This window comes from Cygnus atratus, chromosome 5 (genome assembly GCF_013377495.2).
Source record: "Cygnus atratus isolate AKBS03 ecotype Queensland, Australia chromosome 5, CAtr_DNAZoo_HiC_assembly, whole genome shotgun sequence".
NCBI lineage: Eukaryota > Metazoa > Chordata > Aves > Anseriformes > Anatidae > Cygnus > Cygnus atratus.
The window spans coordinates 54,598,768-54,612,947 of record NC_066366.1 but is presented as its reverse complement, the minus strand read 5'-3'; positions in this window follow the sequence as shown (position 1 = coordinate 54,612,947).

Here is a 14,180-nt window from a genome sequence, read left to right as displayed (position 1 = left end):
CATAACATGCTGCCTTCCAAACGGCAGGGCTTCAGCACACACATTGTTCCCCTTCATCAAAAATAGGGGAGCAGGGTGGCTGTTTTTCTGTCCTCAGGTAACTTTACCTGCCTCCTCTTTGGCCCTTCACTTTTTCAATACCAGGTGGTGCTCCCTGAGTAGTGTCACAGCCCTCCTGAGCTACCTCCTCCTGCCCAGGACACTTCCCTGCTCTCTCCCACCACTGGTGCTCTCCGTGGCCTCTTGAACTTCACCTCTGCCACTGCAAGAGCCCTTTACTCCTGCTCTTCTTGGCATCTCCTTGCCTCACCAATTCACATCACCACCCAAATCCCAGCAGAGAACAGCTCTGCCACGTTTTGCTACGCGTATTTTTTTTGATTTCTGGTTACTACCTCTGTATAAAGGAGGACGTAAAGCTTCTATGAAAGAAAACAATCATATACCATCATCAGGATGAAAAAAAACTAAGTGTTGCCTGCGTTGCCTGGTTAGACAGGGCAGAACTGAAGTTTCCCTTCAGAAGTTCACAGCATAGCTGCTTCAAAACCAAGGACCCGTAACGATCTCCTGTAGTTATGGCTATGAATTTGGCTGCTTGGGTTGATCCCTACCTGTGAGTTATACAGGGTGGCACCCAACCCAGCAGCACGGCTGCTCAGGTTAAAGACACACACAATGACTTCCAGGGGTTTGGACAGCAATAGCAGACAGGGACTGCAGCCTGGCCAAAGAGTAGGGTTCCTTGGACCACGCACCCTAATGTCTGTGGTTATTAAATGCATATCTTTGGGCCATCTGCTCCTAAAACTACCATGAGAGTGCAGAGCGGGCAGAGGGGTGGCTGCTTACAATAGCTGCTTCTGTTTAGCGTCTTATCTGGAACCTGAGTCACAGTTGGCTGCCAGTCCAGAACAGAGAAGCAAAAGACACCCAAATGAAACGTACTCAGCTGGAGCGCTGGTTTAGCATTTCACTAACAGGCTGCCTCTCATAAAATCACTTGCAACTTACATTATGTACACAGAGGGAAAGAGCACTCCAGGAGTTACCGATACTCTACAGACACAGAAATAAACAATGGTTTAGCTAAAATTGTGTACAGTTACGGAAGGCGGGGTGGATCAGTATCTCTATTATGCATTTCAAGCTCATGGATAATAAGAATCGGATTTTCTTTTTCTACCTACTGTCTGCTTTCTCTTACACTGCAGGCAGTATCTGAAGAACCCAAATGAGCAACGAGTGCTTGGTGATGTCGCCCTCAATCTGAGCAGATGCAGAGCTGTCACTTATTTGCACAGAATGGTCTCCGTGATGACAACCCAGGCACCCAGTCCCAGCACTCCTTCACATTGCACACCCACTCTCTGTACCTGAAGGAGCTGGGCTGTGTTGGCTGAACAATGGGAGTTCCTTTGAAATACCCATTTCACATTGCCTTTAAAGGCCAGATCCAGCCAGCAGCACGCAGTACCGCATACATTGTGATAAGCTGTAGATCATAGTTTGGCAGGAGACAGACCTGCAGATTGCCAAGTTGTCCAGGAGCTGGTAAAGCAGAAACCTTGCTGCCTGCTGCTAACACGGGTGTGCCGGGAACCTGTGAAGCAAGCACCGGGTCCAGGTCATGAAGTTTCTCATTGCTAATAGTAACTGACACATCTGGCTGCACCTCAAGTCACAGCTGACAGCATTCTGGCTGCGGTTGTGCTGGGGTCTCCTCTGTGCAGGGCAACTAGCCAGGGACAGGGGTGATGCCACTGCTCTGATGGCTGCCCCCTCCTCCCTCTAGTCAGAGGGATATCACTGGGCGATCATCTGCCCTGGGGGAAATTTGAACTTAGGATGTCCAAATTCCAAGGAATAGTTCAATTTACAAGCCTAGACCCGAAGCTTTGTGCTCACTGCAGCCTGAGATGCTCTTACAACACCATGCAAGTGAAGATGGGGACACAGCATGACACCTAACCACCCCTTGCAAGATACGTCCTCATTTTTTGTTTCCCCATGCTGAAACACTGTTTGCTCAATTGCTCACCACCACCAAGTGAAGGAAGCTCAGCAATCACGTTCACCCTGGGACCTGGTGCAGAAACCCAGCTTGAAAGCGTGGCAGGGAGATCTGCACTGGGGACTGCAGGGCCAGGAGGGTGGCAGGGGCAGGAGACATGCCCTTCCTTTTGCCTTGCTCCCTGTTCCATGCCCAGCACTGGACTGGGAGCTGTGCTTTGCTCAGGGAAAGAGCATCAGCGCCCCCTCCGAGGTCGGTCCCAAATCGCCATACCTCTATTTCCTTTCAAAGATTTTTTTCCCCACTAGTCCAAAAGGGTGTGAGCTGTGTGCGTGAGGTGAGTGCTGGACACCACAAGCAGAAGCCTGCAGCAGCAGAGAACAGCCTTCTCCAGATAATCCACTTTACTGGCTCACCACAGCCCCTGGAAACTCCTCACCTTACCCAGGCTGCTAACACACCACAAGAGCAGGCATCACCCCAACACACAGCCACCAACAAATCCAGATCTGTTGCTGGTAAATGTGAGGGAATGCTTCACAGCTTCATGCATCTGCAGCCTCATCTTGGTCATATAGCAACAAATTATTGCTTTTGCCTTACCTGCCGCCTCCCCGTACGTTTTCCAGGATGTGAAACAATTAGTCACGGACGGGGGGAAGACAGCCTCCAAGAAGTGCTTCCTCCAAGTTCGAGGAGCAGGGGAGAAAGGAAATGCAAAACATTTCCAGCCCAAGGAAAATGCATCAGGAAAACAGTCTGACACCAGGGAATTCTACAGAAAAATTAGATAGGATTGCCACTGAAACAAACCAGAGATGGATGGAGAATTTTCAAGGTTTGGGCATGTATGTTTGTTGGTTTTTTTTCCTTTTTTTTTTTTTAATACAAATAAATTTAGAAATAAATTGCAGAGGTGCCCCTTTTGTATTGGCTCAGCTCAGAAGTTGATTTAGAGTTTTGGGGAGGTTTCAGAAGATAGTGCTTGCTTTTGACGTGGCAGCTGGCTTCTAGGCAATGGACACACCACTTTGTTTCCCCTTTGCTAATTTTTGCAGAATATTGTCATGTGGCACTACATTTCCCTTCTCTGATACGTGTATATGTATAACACACACAAAAAATAAAAAATATAAAAATTATATATATATTTATACATACGTTTATTTCCCATGTCTGTATTTAGGACCTCCTTTTTTCTCTCCAGGCATCCTTATTGACAGACCAATAAATATTACAGCATCTCTTGCCCGTGGATTAGGAGGGCTGGAAATATCTGTTCAAACGCCCAGAATAATCCATTTTTTCACTGCACATAATAGGGGAGGGGAAGAAAGACTCATAAGCCATGATGGGTGATCAGACAGAGGAACAGCATGTACACAAAACACTCTGCAGTGTGTTTGGAATTACACTGTGCCCATTTTTGAAAGCTTAATTTGTCATTTCAGGATTTTGTATACCAGAGGATACAGCTGCAGGCTTGAATCATTGTATTCCCATCAGGGCAGCTCACAGAAATCATCTAGGAAGCAAACCATGTAACGGCATTGCAAGGTCTGTTGTTTCCAGTAGGCCGGCTAAGAACAGGTTTGCCAAAAAAAAAAGGGGGCACTGGAAAAAAAAACAAACAAACAACAAAACAAAACAAAACAAACAGTGTACCTGTCGGTCTGGAAAGGCAGGGTCAGGTCTCGAGTGCTTGAGTCAAGCAAAACCGCGTGGTCCTCTAAAGCACCCAAATGTCTCTGGATGCCCCAACCCAGTCTCCCTTCCCAGCACGATGCATTTCGGGACTGGAGGAAAGCCACACCAGGTTTGCAGGCAGGATTTACATCTCCAGTGCATGCTGGATGCAGACAAGACCAAGGCAACAGAACTTACTGAAATTGCTGCTTTTCCTAATAAATGAATAAATAAATAAATAAATAAATCTTTTACCTTTATTGCACGAAAGTTAGCCACCAACACGCAAAGCTTTAAGAACCCAAGGAAGCCCAAGTGGATAAAACAGAAAAGGTGAAGGAGAAACAAGATTTGAAATTAAATAAAGGATTATAACACTTGTCTCTTGGCTGTGAGAATTTGGAAATGTGAGACAGTGAGGTGCCTAGCACCAGAAACGCCATCAAAAAGGCTCATGCAAGATTTTATTTTTATGAAGATGTACTCCAAATGAAGACAAGCAAAGCGTGGCTTTAAAATAAATAAAATTTTTCACAGTCAAAAAGATTAGTTTTGCTCAATAGTCTACAGCTAAGTCAGAAGAACAAGCTGATTATTAGACTACACTAGAAAAGAAACAGCAGAACACTGCAGTCTTACAAAAAATAAATAAATAAATAGATGGCTATCAGTTTCATATGAAGACAGAAGCTGCCAAGGTCTGAAATAGCAGATTTATATCAAACCCACAGCCTAGCAAAATGCTTAGTTTAAGGCTAGATTGCAAGGGCTGTCAGAGACACAAAGCTGGAAAAGAGCCTGCTAAAAAGGCCTGATTTGATGTCAGCCTGAGAAGAGCAGCAAGAATTCACTGCTGCTGCAGACGACGACAGCAAGCCCTGCACACACAACCACGCTGTGGCACGGTGGGACGAGTCAGCAAATCCCACTGGAACAGAGAGCCAAAGCCAGAACTGCAAGACCAAAGAAAAGATTAATGGAAAATTAAAACCCGTTAGCAGCTCGAGCACTCTGTCTGTGGACCAGTTGATGATCAAGAACATCGTGAGGAGCCACAGAAACCACCAGAAAGTACCTTTAGAAACCTGGCTTCAGCAGCCCAGTGCAAAGACAAGCCACAGCAGCTAAGGAGAAGAATGGCTGGTGGGGATTTCTTGGAAAGCCACAGCAACCAGTGACGGAAACGTCAGCATAAATGTGAAGACATCTTATAAATGGAGCAGTCATGTGAGGGTGGATTATCTGAAGTTTCAATAAAGGGGTTGAAAAGAAAATGTAATTGTGGCCATTGCTGGACAAGTGACTCAGATATTGCAGTAGGAAAATGATTTCTGTTGCAGATATCGGCAAGCTAGATGTCAGAGGAAAACAGAATGTTGAAGAGTTTGTTTCAAGCAACAGCTTCCTATTTCAGGGCTGAAAACATGCTGAGCTCAGCTCAGTTTGAGTTCATCTCCCAGACTTTCACATCTCCAGTGCGGAACCTGCATCTGCAGCACCTGTCTGGGAGCTCTCGGAGGGTAAGGGAGAGGAGCCAACACCTCCAGCATGCTGTGCATCTGGGCTAGGTTAGACACCTAGCTTAGGTCTCACTTAGGAGGAGATATTTTAATGACTCACATCCTACAGGTGGGTGTTTTTCTGCATTGGCTAAAAAGTGAGTCTTTACAAAGCAGATACCTGCAACATCAGCTGGTTGGCTATCAGCATGCAGAAACAGGGTGGGATTCATCTTACCTTACTGAACACAAACTTCCATCATAGGATAGGAACTTGCAAAGAAAAAAAAAAAGAGAGAGAGAGAAACAGAACTAAAGAAGGGCAGAAAAAATAAAAAAAAATAAAAGCATGATTCCCAATAGTGGGTGAAGGCAATAGAGAAAGCAATACTTCTAAAGTAAAATGAGAGAGGCAGAATTTTTTAAGAAGACTGAACTAATGTTTCTGAACATACTGGAGGAAGCCAGATTCACAGTCCAAGGCTGACACAGTCCTTTTTATGCTGGGAAAACAGATATTGATTTCGGATCATCGGTCTTAGAATCCAAAAATAACATTATGAAAGATCAAAAACCAGTAACCATGTGGTCTCCTGTTTAAAAGTCTGTCAGTCAGTCACAGCATAACAACTAGGGAAACAGCCGCTAACAAACCACAGCTTGATTGTTACGAGTTTAAGTGATTTTGTTGGTTGGTTGGTTGTGTTTTTTTTTTGTTTGTTGGGGGCAGGGAGGGGGGATAGTGAAGGAATTCCTTAGAGTCTGAGGCAATTTGGCTCTGCCTGGGTTCTCCTGCTCATCCACCTCGTGGGAAGCGATGCTCACAGTCCCAGGGCTGCATACAAGCATGTAACAAGGCGTTTTTTCTACGTGCAGGGAGGCAGTTCCACGTTCCTCATGCTTACGAAGGGCTGCCATAGGAAAGCTCTCCTGTAAAAGAAACAGAAAACCTTTCAAGATCCCTCAGAGCAAGGGGAGGTGGCACTCTGTTCATCCACGATGCAGACCCAAACCTGCTGGGGCTGAGCTCACTGCAGAGTAACAGCGGTGAGGGGGACCTGGGGTGGGTGCAGAGATGCTTGGGACACACAGGAGCAAGGCCAGCTCTGAGCACGAGCAGGTCCTGCTGCTTTGCTTTTGCAGTGCTGCTCAAGTTCTTCCTTCCAAATGACCCTGTGAGACACCAGGGCCAAAACGTGGAGTCCCAGAGCACTCCAGACAGAGCACTTCTGGGAATAACCAGTGCTTGCAGCCAGAGACAAGTAGAAGATGCCTTTCCTCAGCTGGCAAGAATATTTATCAATTTGCTACATCCAAGCGTTACATCCAGCCAGGTAGTGATGGGATTTGTGCCCCATACATCACAGGCAGCCAGGAGCCACGTGCATCCTGCAGCCTCACCCTTCTCCAGGCTGTGAGACCCCTGGGTCCCCCTTCCCACGACTCCTGGAGACCCACGGGGATGCTGCTGGCTCCCAGCCCAGCATCCACCCCCACGGCGGCTGCACGAGGCCCCAGCTCCCATGGTGGGATAGGAACCTACCTTCTGCCTCCTCGGTGGCCCCCGGGAATTGCCACGGCTTCTGCTAAAACCGGTCCGCGGACAAAGCGCTTGAGATGCTAATGGGTTTTAATTTTCCATGAATTTGCAGGCAGCAGTATCCTGCAAAGCTTTGGGTGATTGTTCATGCTTCCTCACCTAGTCTAACATTTATTATATTTTTCAAACAGACATTAGTATTAATTTAAGCTTGATTTTTTTTTTCTTTCCTGAAGCAGGCTATAATTAAATGTCCCTTTCCCATGACATTTGCTAGGATATAGTGAGGCCAGGGCTTTTTTAAAGACTCATTCAATATAACTAGCATTTCAATTAGTGTAAGTGCATGAAGTAAACATTTAGAAAAACAGCCTGGTCCCTTGAACTCATACATATGGGACAGTTTGATTTTTAACTGACTGTATTTTTTTTTTTTTAAATAAGAGGAAGCCTGACTGAATGGTAGAAGTCCTAGCGAAGCATACATGTAAAGCAAGCTGAATTTCTTTTCATTTTCTCCTCACTGCTGTAATATATTTTCCTTTGCTCAGCTGAAACTTCATGTTGACACTTCATCTCTGTATTGCCCTTACTCAGGTAGATTTTCATGTAGGAAATTTCCTACTGAGCAACACTGTTTTACTGAATAAAGCTGGTTCCCCTTTGGTCCATCACATCAACATGCCCGAGCATGGACTGACAAAGGTCTGTGTAACATTTCCAGTGACTTACCATTTCTCTTTAAAAGCAATCACAGAGAAATATGGTATTCTTCTTGTTCCTGTTTTTCAGGGAAGATTTCTAAAAAAAGGCCTCCTTCAGGGGCTCACAGACACCAACCCTGTGCTGAGAACAAGGTCATTAAGGCAGGAGCCGCATCCTGATGTACATCAGCGCAGCATCTCCCAACGCAGCCCCTGACCTTGCTCAGGGTGCTGGGCATGCTTAGGCAGTGCTGTACAGTACCAGCAGTAATTGAGCCTTTAATAAGTTGTCTCAAATTACCATAGGAGCCATTAAGGAAAGGGACATTTAATTACAGTTCTCTGTTAGAGGGGGGGAGAAAAAAAAAGCCATGATCATTTTTATTCATCCTCTGCAGAGCGCAGTGGCCTGGGGACGTGCCCTGAGAGGGGACACGCTCCTGAAGGCACTGCTCAAAGGCTGGGGACAGAGCCCGCGGCACAGCATGAGGACATGGTGGGGGACATGGGCAGCATGCCTCGCCCTCGGATCGCTGTAAATCACAGGGACTTCAGGCCCTAATCACTGCCAAGACCTGCAGAAACACGGTGACGGCGCTCAAGAAGAAACCCAGCATCCGTGCCGCTGGTCCTCTTCCCAATAATCCTGTTGCAGCACCAAAATGAAGTGTGATTATAAAAGCCAAGTGTAGTTCTAAAAATAAAGGAAATACCAGTAAATGTCTGCGTATGAAATGTAGCATTTTATCTAACACTACCAATTGAGCTAAATGCTGTGCTGCACATTCTGCTGTTCCCAGAATAAGCACAGTGCATCTCAAATTGATTTACCCTTATTACTCATTTTGTACCAGGGTTTGCAAATTTCTCTCCCAGTGCAGAACGTAATTTCTGTCTGTTGCTCATGGATGGCAGCAGGCTGACTCCAATAAATCCCACTCGGTCAGAATCGAGCATCTACATAATGATTACTCCTAACCAACCGACTGAAGCGCTGCCCGCGCTTTCATGTCAGTGCTAACGGGGGGCGATTTCAGTAGTTTCATTTATTGTTCCTTTAGCCTCCTTTATAGATTCCAGAGCTTTCCAATTATTTCAGACTCTGGAGATGCTTTCATCAACTGAGGTGCAAAGTGATCCTCCAGGAGATGAGATGCGAATGCTGTCATCCCCAGCTAGAAGCTCACCTTCACGAGGGTTCAGCCGTCAGCCACCTCCGACTGGCACTGAGCACCCAGTGCCCTTTTTCCCATTTCAGCCGATTGCACTTGGGTTGAGTTGGAACAAAACAGGCCGTGCTGTCGGGGTAAAGGTTTATGAGCAATTTAGCAATGCTGCTATAACGTGTTTATTTTTGCTCTGTCGGTTTCTACAGTTACTACGTACTGACGAGTGTCCTCAGCTTTGTACGAGGCTCTCCTTTCTGTGCCTGGCATTTCCTGCCCAACAAGTCTATGCAGGGCTCTTATCAATAATCCCTCGCCGTGCTCAGTATTTGCTCGCAGGAGCTGCAGCAGGGATCGGTGCTCGGTTTTCCCAGGCACCGTGCTCACAGGCAGCACCGGATCCCCCCCTTTTTTTTGGATCAAACTGCAACAGGTGGGCATGGGAGATAAAGGGGGGAAGAGGAGGTGGAGGAGAAGTTAAAGGCTGAAGCCAACCTGCCTGGCATACTGATGAGCCACCTCGGTGCGCTGCCAGCGGATGATTTCCCCATCGCTCCTTACGGCGGCAAAAGCACGGTGCAGAGGAGCGCTGCGGGGAACAGCAGCCCGACAGCAGTGCCTCTGACTGAGAGGCAATATCGGGAAAATGCTGCAGAAGGAGACCAGCACACCTGGTCTGTCGTGCTCCCCATCACCTCCAGCATCCTCGTGAAGGGACATGGTTTACGGGAGCCCCCTCTCCTGCCCCGGCAGCCAAAGCCCCCTTCCCTGCCCCAGGGACCGGTTTTGCCTCCAGATCCCAGTGCCCCCCCCTCAGGCCTTGACGGCAAGCCACAATGTGCCTTAGGGACGTGCTTTTAACACCTGAAGCCTCTCCTCTGGACTTTGCCAATTAGAGGCATAGTTGCAGCGACTGCAGAATTGCTCTCATTTTGTATTTCATTTTTTCAGTTAGATTAGTTCAGGGATCAGAAAATGAATGAGCTTAGCTCCAGTCCCACAAGCCTGCTTTTCCTCCAGGCAGCTTAACACACTGCTCTGCTTGCTAGACAAACATTTAATCACTGTCTGCACTCAGTATCCTCCACCATGCTGGGAGATGGGCTCTTGCCAGGTTCCTCCAACAGGCAGAGCAGCCACACACATACATTTATTTCCCTTGCAAGCTGCGGCCAACACGCAAGGACAGACAAAAAGAAAGGAAATCAGTTTTCTAAGAGAAACGCCTTGTAAATAAGATCATGCTAAAAGGGCTCTCTGGCTTCCAAAGCATCTTCAGTGTAGCTATAAACCAGGAACATATCCAATAACGCAACTATCAGACAATTTATCCCAGGAAACAGGGGTGAAGGGAGACTCAGCACCACCTGCTAACCAATACCAAACACCACGGTTCTGAGTGGAGGGTGACAGGAGTGATTTCAATTTTATAAAGTTTGATTTTTCATGAGAAGAGGAGACAACCCGTGCTACTCAGTCTATCCCAAGTGAGGCTATGATGCAGCCAGCTCCTCACCTATAAGTACCTGGCTGGGAAGAAGTGCCTGATAAAAGCCTTTAGCCTAGCAGAAGGAGATGCAGTGAGAGATACCAAGTAGGAAAAAAAAAAAAAAAAAAGATGCTGGGCAAATTAAGGCAGCAAAGGTAACTTACTATTGAAGCAACTTGCTTAGGGACCTTGTGAATTCATTGTTGCTTGAAGTCAAGCCTGGGCACCTTTCCAAGAGCTACAGCTCAAAAAATAAATTACAGGTGTGACAGAGCTGATGTTCTGGAAGCACAGAGATATGATGAAGGCCAGGGAAACAGTCACATCAAGCAGAAGTCATTACGAATAAATTGGTATTCTTTACCCAACAGGAACTGCTGAAGTGTGTGGGAGAGGAAAGGGGAGAAAGGGGTAATTAAGGCAAGCTCCTGCCATTGCCTACATAGATGGTTTGTCCTCTGAGACATCACCTCCTGAAGAAAAGAGCACCGCTTGGTTCAGAAGGCCCGATGAGGCCCTCAAGCTAGATACCAGAACTGCCAGACCCGGCGGAACCATCTCACCTGGCACAACATGAGGGACACGTGAACACACACGTGCGTGCTTTGTGGGAGGACGTTTGGGGCTGCTGCTGCCCCTGACAGCTGTGGAGGCCCACCTGAAGTCAGACGCATGGAAATCACCACAGTAAATCAGAAAGCAGCTGCAGTTTTAAAACCTTTCCCCGGAGGCACTGGAGGAACACGGGACAGAGACACCAGAAAGACCTGGAGTCCCCGAGGAGCCCCAGGAGAGCTGTGAGCACGGCCAGCTGAGGGTCAGGAAGGGGTCACCGTGCAGAAGCTGTGGGGCAGATTCTGGGGTGGATTAGGGCTATTAAAGCCTGAGTGGAAATAGGCGGGATAATCCACACAAATCATCGGTATGGGCCTTGCCGGCCTTCAAAACCTGCATGAATTCATCCCACTTGATCATTTATCACTACAGGTGTGGGTCCTTCATGCTTTCCAGCACAGATTATGCCTCCCCCTCAAATTACAGCCATCTAGATTTTTCTTCAGAGAAACCCCCCAAATAAATCATTTGTGATTCATAATTTATTCAAGCATTTCCCAAGCTGTTGGGCTACATATTACTTGGGCTGTCATCTGACAAGATTAATAGCTTTCAGGAGCCATAGGGAACACCTTTCCCAGCGTCTTCCCCTCAGAGCTTTACCAGTTCTGGCTAAACACAGGCTGGAAGTGCCACCTGGCAATCCTGCACTGAACACAAACTGTTAAGGAACAGTTTGCGTGGAAAGACTTCCGAACTCAGTTTCGCAGCAATAAAGGATGTGACACATCTGTCACTCGGCTCTGCTAACGATTAATTCCCTTCGCCGCCTCATTTCCAGGACTTCCTTTGTCAAGAGCTAATTTCTGGCCTTGTCACAGCCCGGGCTACCGCAGCACCTGTCCACCTTCTGTGGCCAGAAGCTGTCTCCCACAGAAGTCCTTCCAGCTCTGGACTCCTCTCTACTCCCACAGGGTAACATACACCGCATGCATCCTTTCCACATGCAAAAAACTCACACCACTTTCCTCCAACACCTCTCCATTCCTGCCATCACCCTCCTGAAACCTCAGCTTCACAACCAGACAAGAGATGGATGCTTTAATTTAATTTAAGACACTGATTTCAGTATCTTCAAATGGCTGGAGGACTCTGGACTTGCATCAGGCTTAGCACACGAAATACCTTTTTCTTATTTGGGGTAGAAGAGAGGAAATGAGAGCACACATCCATGCCCCTTCCTCCCGGAGGGTCTATGATTTATTCCCAAGCTTCTGCTGCAGGTAATATTTAAGACAGCAGCACACACTGCCCAGCTTCCAGCTACAAACACGTGGCTTCCAAAGACTTCTGCACGCATTAATCAAGCACTTGAGGACACACAATTTTCACATACTAATTTACTTAAATGACATGTTACTTTGTCTTCACAACTGAGACACCTAAACAGCTGAACAGAAATCACAAACCGAATCTCATAGGAATAATTAGTATATGAAAAATAAAACAGACCAAGCTAGAGCCACCCAGGCAAGCAGCCCTTGGGGTCCATCGACAAAACAACTCATTTAGAAACAAAATAGTCACAGGCTAAAGAAATTTGGACAGCATTCTCCAAAGCTCCAGCTATATTAAGAAAACAACCTGCCATAAAGTTTATCATGAAAAATGGATCTTGTGACATGCAGCCAGAGCCAGCCTGGAAAACAGGCCAAATTGTTCACGCAGGAACGGGCCTAGAGGTGGGACCGAGGCAGAGCGAACAGTTATGTTAGCAGTAATCCTCAGTTATCTGAGGATTTTCTTCTGTGCTTTGGTTATCCCTGGTTAGGAGCTTTCAGAAAATCTGCTACAAACACCATCAGTGCCAAGGAGCAAGCCAGTGCCGAGGGCAAGACCCTTCTGGCAGCAGGAAACGTAGGCCTCCAGGAGTAGGCCCACACGGACGTCTCTCTCCAGAAGTTTCTTGCACCCAGCCAAGGACTCAGCCCTCTAGCCTGATGTTCAAACACTCGACCTCAGCTTCTGCAATGTTCCCCCAGCAGGGCCAGGCACACAACCACACGCAGCTCCTCAGGTCAACCTCCTTCCCACCAGCACTGAGTTTTCATAGGGCTTATTCTACACAGGTCAAAAGCAATCCTTTGTTACTAAGCATATGTTCCAAATCTCTTGTATGACACTTTATTTGCATGCACTGCCTAAAATGGCACTCTCAGAGCTTTTGGTAGCCATGTATCACAGCTATTGGGAAACACTTTCTCCCTTATACATGTAATTGCTCCTCTACAACTGTGCAACATTATGTTTTTTTCTCCAACAGACGAAAACCAAGCCCTACCTGGGCATTATATTAGGACTTCTTTAATATCCATAGGAAGGACACATCCTAATACTTCCAGTCTGCTTTCACGCTGGCATTACCGCTCTCTACCCTGTGTTCACAGGTGAGTTAACATCAGCTTAGTTCTGGCAGAAATTAGCAGAAATTATAGTTTGCTCCTCCTCCACGAGCATGTTAATGACTCTCAGCAGTGCTTTCAGTCCCCCCAAGCGAACAGCAGTTGCTTGAAGCCTTTACTAGGTTCTGAATTTTTAAACAAAGGCTTATTCTCCTGAGTGTTTACGGGGCATTAAGTAAACATTAAACTTTTTAGTAAAGTGTAAAGACATTTAAAACCATCTCAATTACTCAGCTTTCATCTACACAGCACTGTGACCTCTCTGTCCCAGGAGGAAGGAAAAACGAGAAGGAGTTACTAAATGAAAACAACAAATACACCTTTGCAAGGAAAACAGAAATGACTCCACTACCTTCTAGGCAACCTTCGAATGTGAAAGCAGCAACAAAAATAGTATCAACACTCTTTACTTCATTTTGCAGATTACTTTTTCTTTTCATACCAACGCAAAACAAAAGCATTACAGAAAGAAAACTGGACCGTGTGCAGGTTTGAAGGCACTACCTCCTTGCTAACATAGTTCACTACTCAAACTCTTGGGAATCACCAGTTTGATCCAGCTTTGATTTTTACTTTGACCACCTCCAATGCACAAAATAAAAAGGAAAGAGTTTCCTGAATGCAACACATTGCCCTCCTCAAAGTCCTCGGAAAGGTTCCCCAGCCAACAAACACGAGCAGTTCAGAGGTGCCAGATGCTCTCCCTAGTTGATCAAGCATTGCTGAAATCTTGCTGCTTCTCACAGTGTGCTGACGCATTGCTCTGTTAGCAAGGCACATCCTTCCTTGTCAAGTTTCTGCTCAGTCCCAGACACTAATGAGGGACTGGTGGGTAATCACTTAAAACTGCATTTACTCTGAAGTTATGAAGTTATTTACTGTCCACCTGGTCCCACTCTCACTGCAGACTATGGAAAAGCACCTAAAAAGGCTTGAATCACGCTCTGTGCTATTTAATGCCTATAAGCAGCATGATCCTAGTGTGGGGAGACTTCCAAATTTAAAGCATTAATACAGAAAATACCTTGGGAAATCCAGGAGAAGTTAGGGGTCATGAATTAATTT